The sequence below is a fragment of the Nicotiana attenuata genome, unplaced genomic scaffold (genome assembly GCF_001879085.1).
Source record: "Nicotiana attenuata strain UT unplaced genomic scaffold, NIATTr2, whole genome shotgun sequence".
Lineage (NCBI taxonomy): Eukaryota > Viridiplantae > Streptophyta > Magnoliopsida > Solanales > Solanaceae > Nicotiana > Nicotiana attenuata.
The window spans coordinates 120434-135093 of record NW_017672362.1 but is presented as its reverse complement, the minus strand read 5'-3'; positions in this window follow the sequence as shown (position 1 = coordinate 135093).

Sequence of the window (14660 nt, the reverse complement as noted above, 5' to 3'; positions counted from 1 at the left end):
TTGAGACATTTGTCATGATTAAAAATTAATGGATGAGATTTAATTGAATAAATTAAAACACTAATCACGATTAAAGTATTTGATTTCTTCTTTTATCCATTATTCCAAATAATATCTTTTATCTCTTTTAACGGTGAGCTTCCTATAATTCTACTACTCTTTTTCCTCCATTTTTGCTTATTACTGCTCTTATTCTTTGCTTTTTGAGATGTTACTTTATAAACTATAACGTGTTGCTTTATTCAAGTTGTTGTGTGGTGGTATCTAAGATTATCTAACATTTCTTCTTCTTCTTCTTTTTTTTTTTTTTTTTTTTTTTTTTTTTTGTTTAGCAATTTTCTTTTCTTGAGTTATTAATTTTTCTTTTCACTTCTAAAAAATCTTCTTGTATTCTCATTGAAAATGAGAAATAGAGATTGTATTGGTTGCTAGATATTGAAACATTGAATCTTTTTTTCACTATTCTGAATATACAAAATAACAGAGAAATGGCAACTCAAGTTGAGCCTGAAAATGGCTTTGTACCGTTCTTTAGTTTTTATTGTCAAATGTTGGAATTTACTTCTACTATCTTTTTTTTTTAAAATGAGAATGTAAGAAGATTTTGTAGAATTAAAAAAATGATTAACTCATGGAAAGAAAACTACTACAAGAAAGAGAGAAGAAATGTTACATAATGTGTAGCTATAATTATGGGATTGTAAAAGTCATTATTTGGGAATGAATAAAGAAGGAATTAAATACTTTAATTATGGTTAGGGCTTTAATTTTGTCACGACCCGAAATTCCCATCCTTAGGAGTCGTGATGGCGCCTACTCGTGGAAGCTAGGCAAGCCAAGAACCTTTGCATACATTAACCTATTTCGTTTTATACATGATTAAACAACTAAATTATCAGGGAATAAGCAGTTAAAAGACAACGAAAAATAAAATTTAGCGGAAGTCTGAACTAAATATAGAAACAGCGTCTAGAAAGCCAATACAAGTCTCTACCCAGCACCTGGTGTCACAACAATACACGACTGTCTAGGATTACTACAAATAAGAGTTTGAAATAAAGGACATAGTCTGTCTCGAATACAAGTGTCAACAGAACATGAAAACTGAAAGAAGAGACGCCGGGCCTGCGGACGCCAGCAAGGCTACCTCGGAGTCTCGTGGACTGAAGGTCGGCTCCCTGACTACTGCTGCGCACCGTAAGCTGCTCCAACACCTGGATCTCTGCAAAAGAGCACAGAGTGTAGCATCAGCACAACCGATCCCATGTGCTGGTAAGTGCGTAGCCTAACCCCGGCGAAGTAGTGACGAGGCTAGACCGGACTATCACATAAACCTATGCAGTTATATATACATATACAGCGGAATCGAAATACGGAGACAAGTAATTAATATGGGAGGGGGAGCATGCTATGGGGGAAATAACAATTTCAAGTAAAAGTCGTCCAGTAACGAAGGAAACAACACAACTCAGACATTAATAAAGAAACAGAAAGCAACAAGTGCACGACATCACCCTTCGGGCTTTTACTCTCATCCTCACCAAGCAATGATATAATAAAGTGTGCACGGCATCACCCTTCGTGCTTTTACTCTCTTTCCTCACATATAATCAATAGAATCGGCACGGAACGGTACATCGTTCGGCACGGCATCACCCTTCGTGCTTTACTCTCTTTCCTCACAATAAGCAAACAATGCACGACATCACCCTTCGTGCTTTACACTCTTTCCTCACAATAAACAAACAATGCACGGCATCACCCTTCGTGCTTTACACTCTTCCTCACCCAAACAACAATCACAAACAAGGGGGCAAGGGAATGAACAAAATAATAAAAGAAATTCTGGCAAGGGAACACAATTAAATAATTAAATCCCGGCAAGGGTACAACATCAATAATCTCAACGTCCCGGCAAGGGAAAATAATCAATAAACAACAATATCCCGGCAAGGGAACAATTTAAATACTCTTTCTCTTCCTTTCACTTTTATTTCATATCTCACTTTGCCACTTGAGCCAATGCTCCAAAGGGTTCAACCATTTCATATACGTTCACAATTGAAATGTAACTTGAGCCAATGCTCCTCGTTGTTCACAGGTCACAATTTCCTTTCACAAGCTTTTCACAACAAATAGGAATCATCACCAAGGCAAGAGAAATGCAACGAATCAAGTTATTCACAATTTAAAGACTCACGGTCATGCTAGACACCAACGTATAGATACTCGTCACCATGCCTATACGTCGTACTCAACAAGAAGCAATTAGCAAATAAGACTCAACTCCTAGTCCCTCAAGCTAGGGTTAGACCAAACACTTACCTCAAACTTCCACGACCAAGTCAATCCTCAATAACCGTCTTTCCTCTCGAATTTGTCTCCAAAACAACCGTATCTATACAATTATGATTTCAATACATCAATAAATGCTAAACAACACGAACCCAATGCCTAACTATAGCTTTTCCATCATATTTCCCAAAAACTCAAAAATTAACCCCGGGCCTGCTTGGTCAAAACACGAGGTTCGGACCAAAATCAAATTTCCCATTCACCCACGAGCCGGAATATATAATTTGTTTTCAAATTCGACCCCAAAACGAGGTCTAAATCAAGAAAAATCAAAAAGCCCTAACCCTACCCATTTCTCTAATTTCTACCCTAATTACATATTTTAGGCTTAGGAATTCATTAGATGTTGAAGAAAATGGAAGGAAACAAGCAAGGATTACTAACCCAAGAAGTCTTTGGTGAAGGATAGCTTCAATGGACGCCTAAGGACCTTGGAGAAGAAGGAGTTCGTGAATGTTTATGAAAATCCCGCAACAACACTGTTCTGGAATTAAAAATATAACTGGGCGAAATTGCCCTTCGCGTTCGCGACAGGCTGGTCGCGTTCGCGAAGGGTAGCACTTACTGACCATCGCGTTCCCGAGCTGGGGAATGCGAACGCGTAGAGTAAAAGGCTGGGGTCCAGAAATTTATTCTATGCGAACGCATGGGCTGCCACGCGAACGGTATGAGGAAACAATGCAAGGCTACGCGAACGCGGTCACATGAATGCGAACGCGAAGAGGAAAAGAAGACTGACCCCTCAGGGTCAAATAACCCTACGCGAACGCGTGGGCTGGGACGCGAATGCGAAGAAGGGGAAAACTAAAGCATCGCGAACGCGGGAGGAACAACGCGAACGCGAAGAAGAAATGGGGCCTGCAACAGCTGAAGCAAAATTTGCAATTTTTCTAAGTCAAACACTCCCGAGCCCTCGGGGCTCCTAACCAAACACATGAACTCACTCAGCATCATCATACGAACTTAACCGTGCGATCAAATCGCCTAAATAACATCATTATCAACAAATTAAACCTCAAATTCAAGGCATTTTCCAAAACTTCATCAAGTTCCAAATTTAGGATTTCAAGTCCGAAACACGTCAAACGACGTTCGATTTCAACCAAATTTCACAGGAAGGACTTAAAACATATATAAGACCTGTACCGGGCGCCGGAACCAAAATACGGGCCCGATACCATCGCTTTCTAATCAAATTTCATTTCCAATTTCCTTAAACAATTTCAGAAAACAATTTTACAAAAAAATTTATTTCTCGGGCTTGGGACCTCGGAATTCGATTCCGGGCATATGCCCAAGTCCCATATTTTACGGACCCTCCGCGACCGTCAAATCACGGGTCCGGGTCCGTTTACCCAAAATGTTGACCAAAGTCAAATTTATTCATTTTAACATTAAAATTTAGCACTTTTCATAGAATTTCATATTTAAACTTTTTGGCTACGCGCCCGGACTGCGCACGCAAATCGAGGCGACTCTAAATGAGGTTTTCATGGCCTCGGAAGCATAGAATTCATTTAAAACAGGTGATGACCCCTTTGGGTCGTCACAAATTTATTCAATTAAATCTCATCCATCAATTTTAATCATGACAAGTGTCTCAAATCCAAATAGGAACTTGGAGAAATGGAGAGACTAGGAAATGGAGGGGAATTGGATCCGAATTTTTGAATTAAAAATTTGAAGGAAAAAAAAAAAGATGAAAGAAAAAGGTCAAAGTCAAGCATCTCACAACCAAACTCGTGCCGGATGTTTACACTAATCCATACCAACTTACCATGATTAAATTCTCTAACAGGGTAAGAATATTTTATATTACTAAAATCATGGTTAACTGTAAGAATTTTGTCTAAACAAATGTTGTTAGCATCTATTTTTTAATTAACTATTTGATATAAATAATCGGTGCGGTTATGTTTTAAGTATTTACACTACAACATTGAAAAGACAATGCATCTAAGGAACAGATTTATAAGTGAACTGTACCATATATAATATGATATTTGCAATATTAATGAGGGGAACATTTTAAACTTTTAATAGATTTTAAGAATTTTGTGCATTAACAGTATAAAAAATATTTACACAATTATGTAACATATTAAATAAATACAAGTAAATTTATGTAATAAATATTAATTGATAATCTAATCAAATAAAAATGATAAGTAAATCAACTATAGATTAAACTACAGTAATAAAACAAAATATCTTACACTTCAGCTATATGTGACTTCATTAAATCCTTCTTATAGTATCATATATTTGTAGAGCTTTCCTTGAGGCAGAGTTTATTAGAAATAACCTCTCTACCTTCAAAAGATAAGGGTAGGCTGTGCATAATTTGGTAAATATCGAATTACCGTACCGGAACCGAAAATTTTGGTATTTGCTATTCGATATTTTGATATTCGGTATGGTATTCCGTTTAATTTTAAAAAAAAATGGTATTAGGTATGATATTTGGTATTTTAAAATGAAATACCAAAATACGAATATCGTACGGAAATATATATTATATTACACAATACACATATTATTAATTATAACATAAATATAAGAAATCTAAAATTTTGCTTTCCTTTATACTCTAAGTTCATCAATTAACTCTAAGACATTTCTAATGAACAAATTTATTCCTTTATGTACAGTTTTCTCTCTCTGGGTTGATATTTGCTGGTTTTGGACAAAACTTTTGTCAACAAACGTTTTTAGTTTTGCACTTTTGAGTACTTTAATTAAGAATATTACAATCTATGACTTTGTGCACTAGTTAGTATTCAAACCGAATAAACTGAAGTTATCGAACCGAATAAACCGAAACCGAAAGGAGAAAAATCAAACCATACCGAATTTAATTAGGTACGATATTGGCATAGCATTGTAAAATACCGAATACTGAATCAAAATATCTTAATACTGTACCGTACCGACTGACGAACACCCCTAAATAAGGGTAAGATATGCATATACAATCAAACCTCTCTATAACAGCCTCGTTTGTTCCGAATATTTTTTGATGTTATAGCGAAGTGCTGTTATAGAAGACATATATTATAACATAACATAAAATTTGATTCCGAAAATGCTTGGCTTTTACAGTGAAGTGTTGTTATATGGGGATGCAGTTACAGAGAGATCTGACTGTATTCTACCGTCTTCAGACCTTACTTTGTGGGATTACACGGGATTTATTTTTATTATCATTGTTGTATATATTTGTAGAGTTCTCGTCAAAGATTGACTGGGAGGAAAATTAACTACTTGTGGTGCTATCCCTGCAAGGAGTGGCAAATGGGCGGGTTAGGCTGAATTTGGGCGGGTCAAGATGGGTTAGGTCAATAAATGGGTCATTGCCCAACCCAGCACAAAGTGTACTTGGGCTAAGATGGGCTAAACAATGGGTCATAACCCAACCCGCCCAACTTGACCCATATTTTAGAACCATGCTCATCTTGCATAAAAAAGCCTTTTACCTTAAAATGTGTAAGTTGAAAAATACTTTGTGGGTGGGGGTGGGGGATTGGAATGGGTTGGTGGTGCAGAAAAATGAAAAAACAGAAAACAGAAAATTAAAAATACAAAAAAAAGTAGTATATTATACTAGAACTCCAGTATATTATGCTGGAGTTCCAGTATACTTATGCCGGATCTCCATTATAATATGCTGGAGTTCTAGTATACTTATGCTGGAACTCCATTATAATATACTGGAGTTCTAGTATACTTATGCTGGAACTCCAGTATATTATGCTGGAGTATTTTCCGGATTTTGAACAGTGTTTTCGTTCAGATTTATCTTTACATGAAAAGTGGCTAAATTTCGATTACTTTTGAAACTGTGTCTATTTTTGAATGACCACTTGTAAATCTGGCTATTTTTGAATTTCTCACATTATTTTTAATAGCCTATTCTGAGCCATTAAGCAGCCCAAATACAACTGTGAAACTCACCCAAAATAAAGGGCTCTCAACCCAACTTATCTAAAAATTTACTTAGTTGCGCCAATTTTACTTCTCTTCTTTTTTTTGTATTTTCAATTTTCTGTTCTTCTGTTTTTCTGCACCACCCACCCACCCTACCCCCTCCCCCCCTCAATTTTTTTTATGCTGGAACTTTCCGCGTGTTGGAGTTCCAGCATAATATGCTGGAAGTTCATATATAGGTGTACCGATGTCCAGTATATTATGCTGGACCGGTCCCCGTTGCAGCAAAATAGTGACTATTTTTCAATGACTTTGCAAACGCCGGCTATTTTTGAATGACCAGTCCGAAAACTGGCTAACCCATGCTATTTTAACAAAAATAATGGGGTAACTTGGGCTCAGCCCAAATTGTCCCATGGACTAAAATATTTGTAACCCAACCCATTAATCTCTGAACGGGTTGGATGAGTTTGGACTCAAATTGCCACCCCTAACCCCTCCAAAACTCATGAATATACTAGCTAGTCAGTCTGTTGGTCAAAGCAATAACCTCATCTTTCTTGAATTCAATTCATAGTTCATTTCTCAAAGAGTCCAACGCAAAACCCAAAATTCAAAAGGATCAATCATGAATTTCTACCTCCAAAATTATTCCCTAAACCCCCTACCAACACCCCCCCCCCAAAAAAAAAAAAACCTCCATTTCCACATAACTCTAGTCCTTCTCTCAGCCATAGTATATATAGTAAATAATCATTGTCGTCCTGGAATAGCATTACCTCTTCCATTAATTGGGAAACTATTTTCTTTTCCAACATCCCAAAAAACACCTTCCACAAGTAAGCAAAGAAACTTAAACGTTTGGCGATTTGGTCAAAGATAATAGCTATAGCCTATATACTGAACATTGAACAAAACGACAAAAAAGAAAGCTAAAAACCCCTCATGGTTATTCTACTAAATCTTTGAGGCCTGAAATACTCTAGATTTCCCCCTTAAAAAACCCAAGATTCCAAGCTAACCTATTTTTCTTGAGTTTTTCCTTTAAAAATAAAACAGTACCATGAAAAGGGTTTTAATGCACGCTCTCCTGAAAAAGTAAGAGAGAAGGGGGGAAAAGGGTGCAGAGTCTGTAGACTATAGCCAAAAGCAGAAAACGAAAGTTAAAAAAAAGAAAAACAAAAGGAAATAAAACAGTTTAAAAACTTTGGGTTTGTCCCAATGGCAGGCAGGCAGCGCAGCAGCAAAAGATAGGTAAAATTTACAACTGCATGGAAAGATGCTAATTATACAGATTCAGGCTACTCCAAATCCAGATACTTTTGCAGTTGTACATTTGCATAAGATGTAGGTACATGTACATATACATGTGCGTACGTATGTGTCTATATCTTTTGGTGGATTACATCGACATTTCCTTGCACTTGCTAGTATATTTCATTGACAAAATACATAAGTTAATCTTGGAACTTATGATCAAATCATGGGGTAGCTCAACCGTATTTGTGGCCTAAAGCCAACATTGATGAGAGACCATAAACTTTGTTTTAAGAAAAAACCCTTATATATATATACTTATTTAAAGTCTGTTTTTCATGACGATTTCATATGAAAAATTATAAGTAACTTTTTATAATCGATTTATCCTAATAATCCTTTTTGATAGTGTATTAAAGTTTTAATATTTTTTTGAGTTTTGAACAACCAGATTCATATTTTGTAGTTGACATATTGAAATTTTAATAAATGATTAAAAAATATTAATATATAACTATGAAGTGAAAATAATAAAATTAACAAATATGAAATGAAATAATGCTTGTAAGTTTGTTTATAGAATCTTTTTTTGGTTAAAAGGGTTATAATATTAATACGCTAGTTAACAAAAGAAATTACATCAGAGACATTGCTGGGATATTGTAGTACCCCCATAGTTGTAATGTTATGCACGATTGTGTTTATATTATAATCCACAAAAGATCTAACTAGTTCAGTTCCTAGGATGTCTGCCCAAAATATATCATTGACAAACATCGGAGGAACTGATAATATCCTAGACTTGTTCAAAAAGATTTCCTTTGCTGCTTCCTTGGCCAATGCATCAGCTACTCTGTTCTGCTCCCGATAGAGGTGCTTCACTACCACGCTGTCCATCCTGTGAATTAGTGACCTGCATTCACAAATTAGAGGGTCATAAATCAGACTTCCATTCAAAAGCATATTGATGGTTTCAGATGAATCAGTGTTTATTTCCAGGGGAGGCAAGTTGTTTTGCTCCGCTAGTTGCAGACCCCGTAGGAGAGCCTGTAATTCTGCCCTAGTGTTTGTTGTGTGAGAGATATTGTCCGTGAGCATAAGGTATTCAGTAGCTTTTGAGACTGTGTTTGTGGCGTTGATGTGTTCCTTCTTATTATTGAATAAGTTACTGTTCCTAGTTAACCATATGTGCAAAAAGTAGAAGGGAATGGGATTGTCCCAAAGGATATAGTTGTTGAAAGGGACATTTCTGATAGAGTTCCATGCTGATTGCCACTGATGGCCATTGAAAACTGGAGCCTGATATGAACTGTTCCTTGAAGATTTTGATAGAATTTCATTCTAGAATTGGACAGCATTAGGGCACTCAAAGAAAATATGGGCAATAGTTTCCTGGCCATTGTTACAATAAGGACATTAAGGGTCACAGTTGATCCCAATTGTATGGAGGAAGCTCCTAGTTGGTGTCACACCTCCTTTTTTACACACCCGAAGGAGTACATAGGGTGTAAAGGAGTTTTTCCAATTGAAGGACAATCGGAACGGGATTTATTATTAACACTCAGAGTCGCCACTTGGGAGATTAATGGTGTCCCAAGTCACCGGTTGAATCCCGAACCGAGGAAATTATTGACTCTGTTAACAGTCCGCGAACCAGAACTCTGAGTAAGGAATTCTGTTAACCCGGGAGAAGGTGTTAGGCATTCCCGGATTCCGTGGTTCTAGCACGGTCGCTCAACTGTTGTATTTTCTTTTATCTGATTTTTAAACATATTCTAACCTATGTGCCTTTTATTTTAACCGCTTTTATTTATGTCTTTTTAATAAGAATTGCAACGTCGTGAAAATGTGTCTCGAACCACGTCGCACCAGTGCGCCCGTGGCTTTTGACGCATTCCGACTTCGTTGAGATTTAGATTTGGGTCACATAAATGTGCACCCGCATAAAGGAAGGTAATATTATTAAAATACGCGCCTAAAGCAACTACGCTTTTATTATCTTTGGGGAAAACCGTGAAATTCGCTAGACGGTTCACCCGAATTCTAAGTATTTTATAACATCTATTGAGGGCCCCGTAATTTTGCATTTTTATTGGCGAGGCTCATCTCACTTTATTATTTAAAAGGCAAACCTAAAGTAACTACGATCTTCTATTTCACTTGTCCCCAATGAAAGAGCCCTAATGGATTTATTGCTGGATTAGAGCACACCGGAAGGAAAATCGCGTTCAGGTCTACCTCAAAAGAATGGCCCGTCACAAGCCTTGGCCTAGGCGCAAACGTACACGGGCGCACGAACTGAACCTGGGCCGCTCATTAAGGCACTGAAGCCTACACTTTTGACAATGGGCTGTTGAGCCCAAATCATCAAGGCAGACCAAGCTTCACTTCGATTCACACGAGCAGCCACTGAAATTGCCTCAATTTGTTCTACTCAAATCTAGATGATACTGACTGCTTTAATTTTAATCTTATACTCGGGCTTGTGTATGACTGAACGGATCACTGCATTATTCTGAATGTGTTGGTCAAACTAAAGTATCACTAGCTAAATTAAAATATCAAACTTAACGACCTAAATTGACAAACGTGCACATTTGTTATCAAATTTTACCCACACTCTACTGCTCACCCAAAATACTAATTCAATTTCATACATTAAATAGATCTGGAGCAATTAATCATGTGAGGCTATTAAACTAAGGAGTAATACAAACAGACGTAAAATGCCATGATTATCTAAGGTAACTAATAACTAACTCATAAAGTCAGTTCCAGTACTTGAAATTATCCCTTAAATTCGAAAGTCGGCAGCGATTCATTTCCACATAAACCTGTATACTATGCTAAAGTATTGGAATTAGGATCTAGGCAGATAAATCACACAGTCCAAATAAATCACACAGTCCAGTACAGCCCGTGGAGTTTGTTAATACAGTCCAAAAGTTGTTTACACAATTCAATTATACAGTTAATACTATGGGTAAAATGCAGAAAAGTAAACAAGATCAGCAGGTGAAGAATCCGCGAGGTTCCATTCCAAACTCTTAACATCATGTATTACACCACTAAGGTTCGAGACATGTACCTGGAATTCGAATCAAAATTGAAGAGATAGAGGTCAGTAGCAGCGACAATGATTCAGCAACAGTAACCAACAATCAAGCAGTGACTCGGAACTGAAGTTTTGACCCAGAATATGACGTTCCAACCAAATAACAGCTAATTTCAGAAGGATTAAACAAGTAATAAACCAGAATAAACTTCGAACAACTCAGCCTTGACTTGAACTCCACTAGAATAGCTCAATCACATCCAAAATTGACTCAAATCGACATTCAGGAAATCCCTAAAACTTCAACCACCCGATGTTGAACTAGAAGATGCAAATCAAATACCAAAACTCGAAATTAACCTAAGGCTGTCAATGAAACAGTTTTTTTTTTGGATTTTCTATAGCTTTTGTTTTTTTTTAGATTTTTTATGAAGAAAAGAAGATTTCAGATCTAGTGTTCATCTGAAATTCAAATTCCATATTCTGGAAATATAAACTACNGAAGGTTGCCCTAAGTCCCTTGCCTAGGGAAGGACAGAAGAAAATAGAACCTAAGAGATAGAAATTCCAGAAGAGAGAAATGGCTAAAAATCAAAAGTAAACACTGTTTCATTGATTCTCTTTTGATTTTTGAAGTTATTCGATTACTGAAACATTTTTCCTACTATTTCTGATTGAAATGTTCTGAGTTTGGATTTTGAAAAGCCTTGGGTTAAGTCCTGCTGATTGGCTACTGTTTCATTGGTCTACACAAGCCAATTTTACTGTTCTACTGAAATTGGAAGCCAATCTCTGCTGCTGCTCTACTGTTATTAGATCGCTGACTCCTTATCTCTTGGTCTCTTCTCATTTCCAGGTAAATCTGTAAACCCTGGAGAACAAATGACCACAAGGGTCCATGTGTGACTGAAAATTTGAATGAATGAAGAACTGAAAGGAATATTGCTTCTCTGCTTCTTCTCTTTTGTTTTGCCTTTTTTTTCCCTGTATTAAATGACCAAACAAAGATAGTTAGCATATATAGGAGTCTATCTCCAGTAGGCATCGGAGTAGATCTCCGTAAGGATGTTTGTTATGTTAACTTTCCGGACCCTTGATGTGCTTTAATATTGAACTAATGTGAGGTTTTGGGCTGAACTCTAGATTATTGACTAGTATTTGTCTTGTACATGATAGTTAAGGTTAGTACATAGGCAGTTGTATGATAATGTGGTTTGGAAATCGTGCTAGTATATTCTATATTCATCTTTGCATCTGAATGAGTAAAAACATCCATCGATTGTGGTGAGGGCCTTAGTATTGACTTTTTGGGAATCCGGGAGACAATTGGGTTCAAATGTGTTGGTTTGATAGTTTTCCATGTTAAGGTGAATTCAGTTCAATTTAGTCGTTGAGAGGTTCATTGATTGCTCATTGTTGCGTATTGAACTGGTTGTTTAAGTTCATAGTTGAGGCCCTGTTGTTTTGTTCATGTGTAGCTTGATTAAGAATCGCATATCAGCACTTCAAGTAATCTAAGGCTTCGAATGTTTAAATTCATAGGCTGTATATTTTTGAAATTGACTTCCGTATTGTTGTCAAGCCGTGAAATCGTTAGAGTTTTCCTGTAATTGTTCATTGATCCATTAAAGGGTGTTCTATAACTTGGCATATATGGTAGTTCCATGATTATTTTTCTGTTGTTTCAGTCCCTTTTGCATATTACAAGGGCTCAATATTGAGCCCAGCTTGTGATGACTCCAAATCTCCGAAATTGGGCTCACCTTGGGCCCAGTGAGTACAATCAAGGTTGTTTGAAGATCTCAATGATAGCTTTCACGTTAAAGAAGTTGAATTCTCATTAAAATTTCAAACTAATTTAAGATCCTCACCTAGCCCGCCCTCCTTAGATTCACAATCAAATATTCGTAGAAAGTATTGCTGCTTAAAATACCATTGTGATTGTGTATACGTTCGCGTAACACAATTACGATTCTAAAAAGAAAAGCGGAGTATGCGTTCGCTCAACTTCGGCCCAAACTTTCTTAATAATAATAAAGCGTTATTAGTTGTGGACACGTCCGCGTGACATGATTTTCGACGCACCAAACAAATGGGTATATGTACGCGTAACCCGTTTCAAGATAATTTTCTTAATTAAAAAGCGGTGAGAGGCAAAAGCACATAGGTTTTAAAATCAGTAATTATACAACTTAACAAGCCAAGTATGATCAAAGCGACTGTGCTAAAACCACGGAACTCGGGAGTGCCTACACCTTCTCCCAGTTTAACAGAATTCCTTACCCGGATTTCTATGTTCGCAGACATAAACAGAGTCAAATCTTTCCTCGATTCGGGATTCAAACCGGTGACTTGGGACACCATAAATTATCCCAAGTGGCGACTCTGATTTTTAAATAAATAAATCCCGTTTCGATTGTCACTTCAAGTTGGAAATAACTCCCCTTATACCCTTCCGGGGGTGTAGTGAAAAAAGGAGGTGTGACAGCTCTGGCGACTCCGCTGGGGAATATGAACCCAGAACTTCTGGTTCAGGGTTCAAGAATTCGAGCTTGTTAATGATTTTTACTTGGCTTCATTTATTGTTGATATTACTGTATTCTGTGAACCTTTTGTGCTAAATGCTATCTGTTTACCGCTTTAATATTATTTGAATTGTATATAACTGTCTTCTTACGCCACCCATCTGAGTCTTCTGAAAATGGTGCATACATTCGCGTAGCCCGCTTTTTCTGTAGAAACTATACCAAATAGAGCGAGGCTGGGCAAGCGACAAGGCCGGGCAGACTTTAGTGCTCCTGGTACGTCGCCCCCTCCTCGGCCCCAGTTGTCCACTCGGGTACCCCAAGTCTAGACCAAAACACCAGGATTTAAACTTAGAAAAACACAGCTTTATGCCGGATCCCTAGTAGGAGCGCTTGTTTGCATCACGAGCATTTGACTTAGGGGACTCAACATAGGGGTTGGGTCCGTCTAGGACAGGTGTACCCAAAATAACAGACCATCCTGATGCATCCTACTTGTGCATTTATTTGATTCAGATTTGAATGCTGACCGGCTGTTTGACTAAAAGGGGAGAATTTGAAAAAGAAAATAGCAGTGTGAGGGCTAAGAGGGGTAATTACCTGTTTGGAAAACCAATGTCCCAAAATATACCAAAAAGGAAAACAAAAAAAAAAAGAAGAATTTTTATTGTTTTCAAGAAAAGAAAAAGAAACAAGAAAAAGGAAGAAAAAGGTTTTGTTTTCAAAAATAGTTGGTTTTGTTTTATTTGCCCGAACTACGCCAGTTTGATTCTCACAGGGTGTGAGATACGTAGGCAACCCCCATCGGGTCCAACTTCCTTTTTTGAAATATAGCCCAAAAAGAACAAAAATTTATTTTTATTGTAAATAAGTAAGGTGATGCCATTCTTGTCAAAAATAGCCGAATGTCCCCAAAAGGGCGCCGGAAGGCTATTTTTGCAAGAACAGCCGCCTTTGGTCATTTTTTCAAGGTTTTGGCCGGTTAGCGAACACAGCCTTAAAATCTTCTTCCTCGAGGTGCTGAAAGGCCGTATTGGCAAGGCCGGATATTTTTATGAAAATTTTGAAAAAATAGTGATAACTTTTGAGGCAAAATGAGTCTTGATTTTTCTTCTGTTAGTTTCTTTTGGGTCTGTCTGTTTTTGTAATCAAAGCATTTGTTTTTTATGAAAAATTGAAAATCCCAAAATATTTTGTTATATATTTTTCATTTTATGTCCCCAAGGACTACGCTTGGTTTGATACATGCGGGGTCATGATACGTAGGCAATCTCTATAGGATTCGACCGTAACCAAATGAAAAAGGGAAAGAAAAAGAAACGAAAAACAAGAGAGAAAAAGAAAAGAAAAGAAGGAAAATAAGAAACCGAGAGAAGAAAACAATGGCAAAACAAGAGGGAGAAATGAGAGAATAAAAACAAAAAGAAAGCAAAGGCGGGTAAAAAAAGAGAAAAGAGAAAAGAAAAGAAGTTGCAAATAGAAATAAGGAAAAGACGGGATAGACGACATGCAACCGATCGAAAAGGCATAATAGAAATGGT